This window comes from Hyla sarda, unplaced genomic scaffold, assembly GCF_029499605.1.
Source record: "Hyla sarda isolate aHylSar1 unplaced genomic scaffold, aHylSar1.hap1 scaffold_1991, whole genome shotgun sequence".
NCBI classification, from domain to species: domain Eukaryota; kingdom Metazoa; phylum Chordata; class Amphibia; order Anura; family Hylidae; genus Hyla; species Hyla sarda.
In genome coordinates, this window is record NW_026608651.1 from 1 (window position 1) to 14668 (window position 14668).

General features: G+C 45.9%; 4 non-coding genes and 1 pseudogene across 4 annotated transcripts; all 5 read right to left on the reverse strand.

The window, feature by feature from the left end:
- LOC130317352 (U2 spliceosomal RNA) lies at positions 1-167 on the reverse strand (annotated as a pseudogene; the record flags this gene model as incomplete).
- A 2086-nt stretch (positions 168-2253) lies between these two features.
- LOC130317333 (U2 spliceosomal RNA) lies at positions 2254-2444 on the reverse strand. The gene has a single exon (XR_008864465.1). It is a non-coding gene; the product is annotated as a U2 spliceosomal RNA (small nuclear RNA).
- A 2105-nt stretch (positions 2445-4549) lies between these two features.
- LOC130317345 (U2 spliceosomal RNA) lies at positions 4550-4740 on the reverse strand. Its single transcript, XR_008864476.1, has one exon. It is a non-coding gene; the product is annotated as a U2 spliceosomal RNA (small nuclear RNA).
- Positions 4741-6829: 2089 nt separating this feature from the next.
- Positions 6830-7020, reverse strand: LOC130317358 (U2 spliceosomal RNA). The gene has a single exon (XR_008864485.1). It is a non-coding gene; the product is annotated as a U2 spliceosomal RNA (small nuclear RNA).
- A 2093-nt stretch (positions 7021-9113) lies between these two features.
- LOC130317353 (U2 spliceosomal RNA) lies at positions 9114-9299 on the reverse strand. The gene has a single exon (XR_008864482.1). It is a non-coding gene; the product is annotated as a U2 spliceosomal RNA (small nuclear RNA).
- Between the last annotated feature and the right edge of the window lie 5369 nt (positions 9300-14668).

Genomic DNA, 14668 nt, shown 5'->3' on the forward strand with positions numbered 1-14668 from the left:
ACTGCCATATCAGGTCAATGCATAGGGCGACGGAAGCAAGCTTCGAAATCGGCCCCCGTTCTCAAAAATCCATTTAATATATGGTCCCCAGATAGGGGACGTATCAGATATTAAACTGATAAGAACAGATACTACACTTGATCTTAGCCAAAAGGCCGAGAAGCGATAACCGTGAAAGGGGCGGGCCCAACAAGGTCCCCTTCATGGGCACTATCACTGCTTGCTGTCAGGGAGGCTGCCAGACAATTTTCCATGCACACTCTGGGCTGGGGGGCAGTCAACCACCAGTACACACAGCAGAACCTAAACCCATACCATTATTGCTAAGCAGCAAGACAGGGGCCCATTGCACTCCCACGGGGCCTTTTTAAATGCAATCCATAACCCGGATTTGCCAGGAACCCTTCTTACTCCTCCTACTTGCATGTGACACTGGGCTTAGGATCTGCATAGGAAACACACACACAAGCACACACCTACCTTTGTTGCCTGCAGATGCCTCCTTGGCTGTCCCCAAACGGTATCAAACCAACACCCACGGGAAGCTGTAAGCATAGAGGACATGCCTGCACCCCATTGGACTTACCTGTGTGGGTTAAATCCGGGTTATTTGACAACCTATGGCGGTGATGGTTCTGCTCAGGCAGAGCAGTGCTGATGCTCCTCATAAAGCTGTCGCTGCTGTGAAGGTTCTAGGTGACATCACAAATCCCTTTGGTTACATACACAACAAAGCTGGGTTGTTGTTGTTTACACTCTGCAAGGCCTGTGGAAGTGAGTGACATCATAGCACTGTAGTTCTGAGGGTTCAAGATGGATGCAACAATCTCCTGTTGCTTCTATGAAGGCCGTAATAGACGACATCACCAAACAGCTCCATAGTCACATACACAGCAAAGGAGAGATGTTGTTTACACCTAGTGATGTCAGTGGTATTGAGTGACATCACAGCACAGTGCTAAGGCTCCTGGGCCTGGACACAGCAGCGGCTGCAATATCTCAACGGAGAATACGTTTATATCTATGTGTGTGTGTGCGCATATATATATATATATATATATATATATATATATATATATATTCTCCGCCGAAATCACTTTTAAACCCATTTCCACCTTTTTTTCCCTTCTCTTCCTCTTACTTTTTTTTCAAGTTTTTTTACGTTTTTCTCCTTTTCGCCTCTTTTCTGGGCGTATTATTCTTCTTTTTCTTCTTTTTTTTCGTCTAATGCATACCCCATCAGTGCAGCAATGCTTATTCAATACCGCCAGCAGATGGAGACACTGGGGGATAATTTTCTAAGGATTTATACTGATTTTTCCTGTCTGAATTTGTCGCACAGAAAGTTGCAGGCCAAATATGTGTGACATTTCTGCGACTTTAGCTTCTAGAGCATTTTTACAACATTATACATAGGTGCTGAATACATAAAAAGCGACTGTTCAGCGACAGACAAGTCGCATCGGCTGAAAGTAGGCCAGAATGTCAGTCCATGTTGGAGCAGGTTTAGATACAGTCTAAAGCATAGATCTCAAAGTCTGTGCACAGAATTTAGCAAGGGCCTCGCACCTTCTGATGCATCAGGTAGGTGCACAATAGCATAGCCTAACCCTCTGTACTTTGGTCTATATTGATGCGGGACATAGACAGCCAGCTGATGACCAATCCATTAGTGCAATGGATGGCTGGAAGCATTTGTCTTTGCCTTTGCAATACCACAGAAGCAATGCATGGTCAATGTACAGCAATGACACACCTGTGTGAACAGCCAGGAGACCCCCCCCCCCCCCATGTTATGTTACATAGTTACATAGTTAGTACGGTCGAAAAAAGACATATGTCCATCACGTTCAACCAGGGAATTAAGGGGTAGGGGTGTGGCGCGATATTGGGGAAGGGATGAGATTTTATATTTCTTCATAAGCATTAATCTTATTTTGTCAATTAGGAACATTCAGCACCCACCCGCTATCAAGGCAGCTGCCTATCATGTCATGCCCTACCTGCACAGGTGTGCTGGCTACTCAAATGATCCAATTAAGGAGGCCATTTAGTCAGCAGCAGCAGAAGTCCTGTGCCTGGACGCTCCAACAGGGGCCAGACACAAGCAGAAGCAGAAGCAGCAGAAGCAGCAGCAGCACCACCTTTTGTTTTTTGGCTGCAGCAGCAGCAAGGCCCACAGGGCTGGCTAGCTGGCTAGCCAGCAAGCAGGTAGCAATGAAAGTAGGAATCTTTCTTTTTAACCCTGTAAGGGGGTGGTGCACTGTACCCGAAGATACTGCCATATCGGGTCAATGCATAGGGCGACGGAAGCAAGCTTCGAAATCGGCCCCCGTTCTCAAAAATCCATTTAATATATGGTCCCCAGATAGGGGACGTATCAGATATTAAACTGATAAGAACAGATACTACACTTGATCTTAGCCAAAAGGCCGAGAAGCGATAACCGTGAAAGGGGCGGGCCCAACAAGGTCCCCTTCATGGGCACTATCACTGCTTGCTGTCAGGGAGGCTGCCAGACAATTTTCCATGCACACTCTGGGCTGGGGGGCAGTCAACCACCAGTACACACAGCAGAACCTAAACCCATACCATTATTGCTAAGCAGCAAGACAGGGGCCCATTGCACTCCCACGGGGCCTTTTTAAATGCAATCCATAACCCGGATTTGCCAGGAACCCTTCTTACTCCTCCTACTTGCATGTGACACTGGGCTTAGGATCTGCATAGGAAACACACACACAAGCACACACCTACCTTTGTTGCCTGCAGATGCCTCCTTGGCTGTCCCCAAACGGTATCAAACCAACACCCACGGGAAGCTGTAAGCATAGAGGACATGCCTGCACCCCATTGGACTTACCTGTGTGGGTTAAATCCGGGTTATTTGACAACCTATGGCGGTGATGGTTCTGCTCAGGCAGAGCAGTGCTGATGCTCCTCATAAAGCTGTCGCTGCTGTGAAGGTTCTAGGTGACATCACAAATCCCTATGGTTACATACACAACAAAGCTGGGTTGTTGTTGTTTACACTCTGCAAGGCCTGTGGAAGTGAGTGACATCATAGCACTGTAGTTCTGAGGGTTCAAGATGGATGCAACAATCTCCTGTTGCTTCTATGAAGGCCGTAATAGACGACATCACCAAACAGCTCCATAGTCACATACACAGCAAAGGAGAGATGTTGTTTACACCTAGTGATGTCAGTGGTATTGAGTGACATCACAGCACAGTGCTAAGGCTCCTGGGCCTGGACACAGCAGCGGCTGCAATATCTCAACGGAGAATACGTTTATATCTATGTGTGTGTGTGCGCATATATATATATATATATATATATATATATATATATATATATATATATTTCTCCGCCGAAATCACTTTTAAACCCATTTCCACCTTTTTTTCCCTTCTCTTCCTCTTACTTTTTTTTCACGTTTTTTTACGTTTTTCTCCTTTTCGCCTCTTTTCTGGGCGTATTATTCTTCTTTTTCTTCTTTTTTTTCGTCTAATGCATACCCCATCAGTGCAGCAATGCTTATTCAATACCGCCAGCAGATGGAGACACTGGGGGATAATTTTCTAAGGATTTATACTGATTTTTCCTGTCTGAATTTGTCGCACAGAAAGTTGCAGGCCAAATATGTGTGACATTTCTGCGACTTTAGCTTCTAGAGCATTTTTACAACATTATACATAGGTGCTGAATACATAAAAAGCGACTGTTCAGCGACAGACAAGTCGCATCGGCTGAAAGTAGGCCAGAATGTCAGTCCATGTTGGAGCAGGTTTAGATACAGTCTAAAGCATAGATCTCAAAGTCTGTGCACAGAATTTAGCAAGGGCCTCGCACCTTCTGATGCATCAGGTAGGTGCACAATAGCATAGCCTAACCCTCTGTACTTTGGTCTATATTGATGCGGGACATAGACAGCCAGCTGATGACCAATCCATTAGTGCAATGGATGGCTGGAAGCATTTGTCTTTGCCTTTGCAATACCACAGAAGCAATGCATGGTCAATGTACAGCAATGACACACCTGTGTGAACAGCCAGGAGACCCCCCCCCCCCCCCCCATGTTATGTTACATAGTTACATAGTTAGTACGGTCGAAAAAAGACATATGTCCATCAAGTTCAACCAGGGAATTAAGGGGTAGGGGTGTGGCGCGATATTGGGGAAGGGATGAGATTTTATATTTCTTCATAAGCATTAATCTTATTTTGTCAATTAGGAACATTCAGCACCCACCCGCTATCAAGGCAGCTGCCTATCATGTCATGCCCTACCTGCACAGGTGTGCTGGCTACTCAAATGATCCAATTAAGGAGGCCATTTAGTCAGCAGCAGCAGAAGTCCTGTGCCTGGACGCTCCAACAGGGGCCAGACACAAGCAGAAGCAGAAGCAGCAGAAGCAGCAGAAGCAGCAGCAGCACCACCTTTTGTTTTTTGGCTGCAGCAGCAGCAAGGCCCACAGGGCTGGCTAGCTGGCTAGCCAGCAAGCAGGTAGCAATGAAAGTAGGAATCTTTCTTTTTAACCCTGTAAGGGGGTGGTGCACTGTACCCGAAGATACTGCCATATCGGGTCAATGCATAGGGCGACGGAAGCAAGCTTCGAAATCGGCCCCCGTTCTCAAAAATCCATTTAATATATGGTCCCCAGATAGGGGACGTATCAGATATTAAACTGATAAGAACAGATACTACACTTGATCTTAGCCAAAAGGCCGAGAAGCGATAACCGTGAAAGGGGCGGGCCCAACAAGGTCCCCTTCATGGGCACTATCACTGCTTGCTGTCAGGGAGGCTGCCAGACAATTTTCCATGCACACTCTGGGCTGGGGGGCAGTCAACCACCAGTACACACAGCAGAACCTAAACCCATACCATTATTGCTAAGCAGCAAGACAGGGGCCCATTGCACTCCCACGGGGCCTTTTTAAATGCAATCCATAACCCGGATTTGCCAGGAACCCTTCTTACTCCTCCTACTTGCATGTGACACTGGGCTTAGGATCTGCATAGGAAACACACACACAAGCACACACCTACCTTTGTTGCCTGCAGATGCCTCCTTGGCTGTCCCCAAACGGTATCAAACCAACACCCACGGGAAGCTGTAAGCATAGAGGACATGCCTGCACCCCATTGGACTTACCTGTGTGGGTTAAATCCGGGTTATTTGACAACCTATGGCGGTGATGGTTCTGCTCAGGCAGAGCAGTGCTGATGCTCCTCATAAAGCTGTCGCTGCTGTGAAGGTTCTAGGTGACATCACAAATCCCTATGGTTACATACACAACAAAGCTGGGTTGTTGTTGTTTACACTCTGCAAGGCCTGTGGAAGTGAGTGACATCATAGCACTGTAGTTCTGAGGGTTCAAGATGGATGCAACAATCTCCTGTTGCTTCTATGAAGGCCGTAATAGACGACATCACCAAACAGCTCCATAGTCACATACACAGCAAAGGAGAGATGTTGTTTACACCTAGTGATGTCAGTGGTATTGAGTGACATCACAGCACAGTGCTAAGGCTCCTGGGCCTGGACACAGCAGCGGCTGCAATATCTCAACGGAGAATACGTTTATATCTATGTGTGTGTGTGCGCATATATATATATATATATATATATATATATATATATATATATTTCTCCGCCGAAATCACTTTTAAACCCATTTCCACCTTTTTTTCCCTTCTCTTCCTCTTACTTTTTTTTCACGTTTTTTTACGTTTTTCTCCTTTTCGCCTCTTTCTGGGCGTATTATTCTTCTTTTTCTTCTTTTTTTTCGTCTAATGCATACCCCATCAGTGCAGCAATGCTTATTCAATACCGCCAGCAGATGGAGACACTGGGGGATAATTTTCTAAGGATTTATACTGATTTTTCCTGTCTGAATTTGTCGCACAGAAAGTTGCAGGCCAAATATGTGTGACATTTCTGCGACTTTAGCTTCTAGAGCATTTTTACAACATTATACATAGGTGCTGAATACATAAAAAGCGACTGTTCAGCGACAGACAAGTCGCATCGGCTGAAAGTAGGCCAGAATGTCAGTCCATGTTGGAGCAGGTTTAGATACAGTCTAAAGCATAGATCTCAAAGTCTGTGCACAGAATTTAGCAAGGGCCTCGCACCTTCTGATGCATCAGGTAGGTGCACAATAGCATAGCCTAACCCTCTGTACTTTGGTCTATATTGATGCGGGACATAGACAGCCAGCTGATGACCAATCCATTAGTGCAATGGATGGCTGGAAGCATTTGTCTTTGCCTTTGCAATACCACAGAAGCAATGCATGGTCAATGTACAGCAATGACACACCTGTGTGAACAGCCAGGAGACCCCCCCCCCCCCCCCCATGTTATGTTACATAGTTACATAGTTAGTACGGTCGAAAAAAGACATATGTCCATCACGTTCAACCAGGGAATTAAGGGGTAGGGGTGTGGCGCGATATTGGGGAAGGGATGAGATTTTATATTTCTTCATAAGCATTAATCTTATTTTGTCAATTAGGAACATTCAGCACCCACCCGCTATCAAGGCAGCTGCCTATCATGTCATGCCCTACCTGCACAGGTGTGCTGGCTACTCAAATGATCCAATTAAGGAGGCCATTTAGTCAGCAGCAGCAGAAGTCCTGTGCCTGGACGCTCCAACAGGGGCCAGACACAAGCAGAAGCAGAAGCAGCAGAAGCAGCAGCAGCACCACCTTTTGTTTTTTGGCTGCAGCAGCAGCAAGGCCCACAGGGCTGGCTAGCTGGCTAGCCAGCAAGCAGGTAGCAATGAAAGTAGGAATCTTTCTTTTTAACCCTGTAAGGGGGTGGTGCACTGTACCCGAAGATACTGCCATATCGGGTCAATGCATAGGGCGACGGAAGCAAGCTTCGAAATCGGCCCCCGTTCTCAAAAATCCATTTAATATATGGTCCCCAGATAGGGGACGTATCAGATATTAAACTGATAAGAACAGATACTACACTTGATCTTAGCCAAAAGGCCGAGAAGCGATAACCGTGAAAGGGGCGGGCCCAACAAGGTCCCCTTCATGGGCACTATCACTGCTTGCTGTCAGGGAGGCTGCCAGACAATTTTCCATGCACACTCTGGGCTGGGGGGCAGTCAACCACCAGTACACACAGCAGAACCTAAACCCATACCATTATTGCTAAGCAGCAAGACAGGGGCCCATTGCACTCCCACGGGGCCTTTTTAAATGCAATCCATAACCCGGATTTGCCAGGAACCCTTCTTACTCCTCCTACTTGCATGTGACACTGGGCTTAGGATCTGCATAGGAAACACACACACAAGCACACACCTACCTTTGTTGCCTGCAGATGCCTCCTTGGCTGTCCCCAAACGGTATCAAACCAACACCCACGGGAAGCTGTAAGCATAGAGGACATGCCTGCACCCCATTGGACTTACCTGTGTGGGTTAAATCCGGGTTATTTGACAACCTATGGCGGTGATGGTTCTGCTCAGGCAGAGCAGTGCTGATGCTCCTCATAAAGCTGTCGCTGCTGTGAAGGTTCTAGGTGACATCACAAATCCCTATGGTTACATACACAACAAAGCTGGGTTGTTGTTGTTTACACTCTGCAAGGCCTGTGGAAGTGAGTGACATCATAGCACTGTAGTTCTGAGGGTTCAAGATGGATGCAACAATCTCCTGTTGCTTCTATGAAGGCCGTAATAGACGACATCACCAAACAGCTCCATAGTCACATACACAGCAAAGGAGAGATGTTGTTTACACCTAGTGATGTCAGTGGTATTGAGTGACATCACAGCACAGTGCTAAGGCTCCTGGGCCTGGACACAGCAGCGGCTGCAATATCTCAACGGAGAATACGTTTATATCTATGTGTGTGTGTGCGCATATATATATATATATATATATATATATATATATATATATATATTTCTCCGCCGAAATCACTTTTAAACCCATTTCCACCTTTTTTTCCCTTCTCTTCCTCTTACTTTTTTTTCACGTTTTTTTACGTTTTTCTCCTTTTCGCCTCTTTTCTGGGCGTATTATTCTTCTTTTTCTTCTTTTTTTTCGTCTAATGCATACCCCATCAGTGCAGCAATGCTTATTCAATACCGCCAGCAGATGGAGACACTGGGGGATAATTTTCTAAGGATTTATACTGATTTTTCCTGTCTGAATTTGTCGCACAGAAAGTTGCAGGCCAAATATGTGTGACATTTCTGCGACTTTAGCTTCTAGAGCATTTTTACAACATTATACATAGGTGCTGAATACATAAAAAGCGACTGTTCAGCGACAGACAAGTCGCATCGGCTGAAAGTAGGCCAGAATGTCAGTCCATGTTGGAGCAGGTTTAGATACAGTCTAAAGCATAGATCTCAAAGTCTGTGCACAGAATTTAGTAAGGGCCTCGCACCTTCTGATGCATCAGGTAGGTGCACAATAGCATAGCCTAACCCTCTGTACTTTGGTCTATATTGATGCGGGACATAGACATAGACATGACCAATCCATTAGTGCAATGGATGGCTGGAAGCATTTGTCTTTGCCTTTGCAATACCACAGAAGCAATGCATGGTCAATGTACAGCAATGACACACCTGTGTGAACAGCCAGGAGACCCCCCCCCCCCCCCCCCCCCATGTTATGTTACATAGTTACATAGTTAGTACGGTCGAAAAAAGACATATGTCCATCACGTTCAACCAGGGAATTAAGGGGTAGGGGTGTGGCGCGATATTGGGGAAGGGATGAGATTTTATATTTCTTCATAAGCATTAATCTTATTTTGTCAATTAGGAACATTCAGCACCCACCCGCTATCAAGGCAGCTGCCTATCATGTCATGCCCTACCTGCACAGGTGTGCTGGCTACTCAAATGATCCAATTAAGGAGGCCATTTAGTCAGCAGCAGCAGAAGTCCTGTGCCTGGACGCTCCAACAGGGGCCAGACACAAGCAGAAGCAGAAGCAGCAGAAGCAGCAGCAGCACCACCTTTTGTTTTTTGGCTGCAGCAGCAGCAAGGCCCACAGGGCTGGCTAGCTGGCTAGCCAGCAAGCAGGTAGCAATGAAAGTAGGAATCTTTCTTTTTAACCCTGTAAGGGGGTGGTGCACTGTACCCGAAGATACTGCCATATCGGGTCAATGCATAGGGCGACGGAAGCAAGCTTCGAAATCGGCCCCCGTTCTCAAAAATCCATTTAATATATGGTCCCCAGATAGGGGACGTATCAGATATTAAACTGATAAGAACAGATAAGGTTTCAACAAAATTTTATTGAATAAATAAGAAACCATACAAAATTTAAAATGCAAAATAATAAAAGGTTCACAAAAGTTTTAAAATACAAATAATAAAACCAGTAATAAAAGGAGAAAAAATAAAAATGGCAGGATAAAACATTATACAAATGTCATAAAAACTGATTATACTGTTATTTCGTTCCATAGAGGCAGACACCACATGGATGCTGCCTCGCTGGCCCCCAACTGTTTCTTGTCTCTTAGGTAATAGATGTACATCTCACTCAGGGCCAGCTTTATACAGTTTTTAACATCAATAAAATCATGTTTAAAAAGTAAGATGTTCCTAACTTTCCAGATGGCATTTTTAAAACAATTAATAATCATCCAGCAGATCATCTGCTGTTTAAAATTGGGGCAGTTAAAAAGACCGTAAAAGACACATTCGTGATTAAAATCTTTTAGGCCGCAGGCCCACTTCAAAAGTGGGCCTACCTTCCTCCAAAGCTCCCGTGCAAAAGGGCAGTTCCAAAATATGTGCAGCACCGTTTCGTCCACTCCGCAGCCATCTCTCGGGCACTTGGCTCTCGCCACCAGTCCTCGCCTGTGCTGAAACTCACGAGTAGGGAGGCACTGGTGGACGATTGCCCAGGCAAGATCCCTGTGTACATTCGCCAGAAACTTCCCGTACACGTTCCGCCATACCTTTTTGGATCTTGCCTGTGTGAAATTGGACACTGCCAGGGTAACCTCACTCCGCCTGAGGACCTTTGATACCTTTCTCTGGTCCCCCAGTATGTCAGGCTCCAAATCTTGGAGACCTAGGAGCCTGACTGTCTTTTCCAACACCACATAATGTTTTGGGGACACAGAAGCACCGGAGCGTTCAGAGGGATGCGCAACCATCTTTTAAAAACCATGCCGCAGCGTACCTTAAAAAGCAGCTAAAAATGCCATCGGATTTAATAATTTTAAAACAGAAACAGAAATACTTTATGTAAAAGAAAGTAAAAAGGTTAGGAACATCTTTCCCGCCATTATCTTTACTTTTGTACATAAAATCACGCTTTAATTTCTCCATTTTTGAACCCCATAAAAAAGTAAAAACAATTCTAGTTACTTTTTTAATGTATAAAATAGATGGAGGAAATACCATGGCAATGTATAGCATAATAGGGAGTAAAACCATCTTTATTATTAAAATCTTCCCCTCCATGGTAAGGTTTCTAAGATTCCACATTAAAATCTTCTTCTCCATCTTAGCTATAGCTGAATCCCAGTTAGGGCTCCCATCATTGACCTGGTTAAAAACAATACCTAAAACTTTAATTTGATCCTGTTGCATTGTGACTCCTGGGGTGATGGATGAATCCCAGGAGCCAATATAAAAACAGTCACATTTATCTGTGTTTAGCTTAAAACCAGAGACCTCGCAGAAATAGCTGGTGTTCCTCAATGCCCCCCTCATGGATGGAGAGTCCGGGCACAGTATGGTGACATCATCCATGTACCCCAACACCTTTAGATGGGTCCCTCCTCCACCAGGTATCGGTACGCCTCTTACTACCCGGTCTTTTCTGAGGAGGGCCATCAGTGGTTCGATTGCGCAAATAAAAAGGAGTGGGGACAGGGGGCAGCCCTGTTTGACACCTGATAAAAGAGGAACACCGCTGGTTAAAAAGCCATTAACAGAGACTTGACTAAAACAGGATCGGTATAAAAGCATGATTCGGCTTAAAATCGTTTCAGGCACTGCCATCTTTTTAAGAACTAAAAACAGGTATTCATGGGAGACCCTATCAAAGGCTTTTTCAAAGTCTAAGGATAAAATTGCTACAGTTTGATTTCTATCCTTAAAATACCATAAAACATCTCTTAAAATATTTAGGGATTCAGCTATAGACCTTCCAGGTACCCCACAAACCTGATTTGGGTGAATTAATTTATGAATAAAAGGTTTAAAACGGACAGCTAATAACTTGGCTAAAACTTTATAATCAACATTTAAAAGTGTGATGGGGCGCCAATTTTTTAGCATATCCTTTTCACCCTTTTTAAAAAGTAATGATACAATCCCCCTCCTCCAGGAAGGGGGAAGTTCATTAACAATAAAAGTTTCTTTATACAATAAAACCATATCATCCTTTAAAATATCCCAAAAAGCTAAATAAAATTCGATGGGTAAACCATCTTCCCCAGGGGCCTTCCCACTAGAAAAACTTTTAAAAACAAATAAAAGTTCATCTAAGTTAAGATCACGGGATAAAACCTCCTGGTCTAAAACATCTAGCTTAAAATCAAGGGAATTAAGAACATGTTCTAAAAAGGATGGATTAAGATCTTTCTTATTAAAAAGAAGCTGGTAGAAGTTAAAAACTGCATCTAACATGCCTTTTGGAGTGGATTCACCCTCAAGGTTTTGGATGATATCCCTCCTATTCATCACTTTTTAAAAAAGAAACGGGAACATTTCTCGCCCTCCTCCAGGTGCTGCACATGTGAGTTAAAAATGATTTGTTTCCCTTCTTTTCTATGGCATGTTTTATTTCAGTTTTAAGGTTTAAAATATCATTTTCTACATCCATACCAGCTTCTTTCAATTTAAAAAGTACATTTAAACGCATGTTAAGAACATAAAACCACTGTTTTTCCATTTTTGCCTTCTTCTTACCTGCTTTGATAAAAAAAAATCTGATTTTAGATTTGGTGCCCTCCCACCAGTGCAGCATAGGCTCGTGGGGTTTTCTTTGTGATTGCCAGCATTGGTAGGTCCGCACAAACTCCTCTTTTATCTCAGGGTCCTCTAGGAGTGTGGTGTTTAATCTCCAGAGGCCCCTTTTTGCTTTTTGCTCCCCCTCTAGCTCCAGGCCCACCAAGAGGAGCTTATGATCAGAGAAGATATTCTGCTCGAGCGTGCATTTCAGGGGTTTAAAAGCTCTAGAGGAAAAAATAAAATCGATTCTGGAGCTCACTCTTCCATTGGACCATGTGGCGCCTGGGTCCTCCGGCAAGAGATCCTTCCAGCAATCTTTCAAATTAAAATCATCAATAAAATTTTTAAGCAGGTAAGAAGTGCGGTCTTTACGATTAATATCCCCACCCTGCCGGTGTTCCCCATCACGTATGCAGTTAAAATCACCTCCCACCAGCAGGGGGAAGACCCAACACAAAACAGTGGTAAAATTTCAAATAGTTCTGCCCGCTCCTGTTTATCAGGAGGGGCATACACATTTAAAACACGAATTAAAAGTCCATTAAAATATAGATGAATTAAAAGAGCTCTGCCAGGCACAATCTCAGTTACTGTATGAATAGAAAAGGACTGGCCTCGGCAGAGCAGCCCAACACCCACAGAACGACAGTCATTTGCACCGGACCATATGGATGGGCCCAGCTTCCAGTCTTCTTTTAAGTCTTTATAGTCCATTTTACTAGGGATTCCACATTCTTGTAGCAGGCAAAGGTCAAAGTCACATGTCTCTAGATAAGAAAATAAAGCAGCCCTGCGATCAGGGCTCTTTAAGGACCTCACATTGAGTGAGGCAATTTTTACAGGGATAGGCATAGTTTATGGAGAGTCCGTGCTTGGAGAATCAAAGTCAATAATAAGCTGCGTACCGTCATCCCCCGCCTGCGGGGTCATCAGCTCCTTGATGTTCTGAGGGTCGGAGCTTGAGATCGATGATGCCCCGACCCTGAGCTCGCTCTCGTCCGAACTACGGCACGCCGCTTTCCTTTGAATGTCTTCCTCTTCTTCTTCTCTTTGTCTTTTAAATGTCACACTGCTGTCCATATCCTCTGTGTTGCTCTCACTCGATGTAATCTCTGGCCCCCGGCTGATGGATCTGCGTCTTCTTTCATCATTTGACGACTGGAACTGCTGCACAGGGGCCTGTGAGGCCTCTTTTCCGGAACCTTTGCCGCTACCTTGGGAAGTTTTCATCGCTTGTTCCCCAGCAAGCGTTGCTGAGGACTGTTGCTCCAACTTCCCCATCGATCGACGATGGCCAGTTTTACCCACCGGGTCCACTGCTGGCGGGGCAGCAAACCCTGGTTTGGCGCCACTTGTCTTCTTGGCCCTGTCCTGTATAAGCGGAGTAACAGGACCGGGCTCAGACCTGGCCACCTGGCTCCCCTTCCGGCGGGCTTTCACCGGGGCCTCTTCGTCCGGAGCAGGGCGACCCTGGGCCAAGCCAGTACCTGGCTTATGCTGCAATTTTGGGTCCACTTTTGCCCCCACCGAGGCCCGTCGGCTGCCACCCGCCACAGGTGAGCCCCCTTCAGAAGTTTCGGCGGGCTCTTGAGCCAGGTAGGAAGTCGATCGACGTCTTTCAATTTCCCGGGCAGTAAACTCGATCACCCGCCCGGGCTTCGTGGAATCCCCATGGCCTCCCCCTAGCACTACCACCGGTGGGCCCCCCGATGGAGCACCAGAGGTCTTGGGCCTGGACCCATCAGTACCTGCCATCTGGGGTTTGGGCATCTTAAAAAAGGACGTCTTTTGTCCTGTCCCCTCTTTGGGTGGGCCCAGCCTTGACCCACCCATCGTAGTTTTTGCTTTATGGGGACAGGAATTAAAATCGTGATTTTCCTCTCCGCAGAGGTTGCACCTTATTGTATGGCTACATCTTGAGGCTATGTGACCTTCTTGGCCACACCTATTGCAGCGAATCACACGCTCCGCGCCGCAGGTCTCCTGGGTGTGGCCAAACCTCAAGCAATTTCGGCAATACATAGGCATTTGAGGATAGAACAGGAAGCCCTGAACTCTCCCGATGGCAAAATTTGGGGGCGGATGGCAAAGACCCCCAATACCACCGGGATCCTTACGGAGCTTGACCCAGAACTTCCTCTTGCCGTTCCAGAACCGCACGGAGTTCAAGATTTTGTTTGCGAATCGCACCTCTTCGCAGTATCGCCGAAGAAAAGTGGCTATATCCTCCGTGGTCACATGAGGGCTGTGCATAGCCACCACCAACGGTATATGTTCCTCACCATAGAGGAACTGGAACGAAAGACCGTCGAGTCGATCGTCCCTCTGGTCCGCACCAGACAAGGTTGCATAGATGTTATCGCAACACGCCGTGGCCGTGAAGGTGACGGTATACAGGCCACGGCTTTCCTGGTCATTTAGACACAGGATGTCCTCCCTATTGAGGCGGAAGTAGTCAAGAAGAATCACCTCCGCAATGAAGCGGAGGTTCTTCAACTGACGATGGCTCTCCGACACCTCTATGCGGATGGTATTTCGCATCGACATTTCCCCAGAGGGGAAAGCCCAGGAGAACGGCATCTTCCACACCCAGGGACTAAGCCCCTTCCCCAATAGCAGCAGGGGCTCGGAATCCCGCTATAAAAGCGGAACCCTTACCCAAGGCAGAGGTCGGGGGTACCCTAGGTGCTTCCGAAGCTACA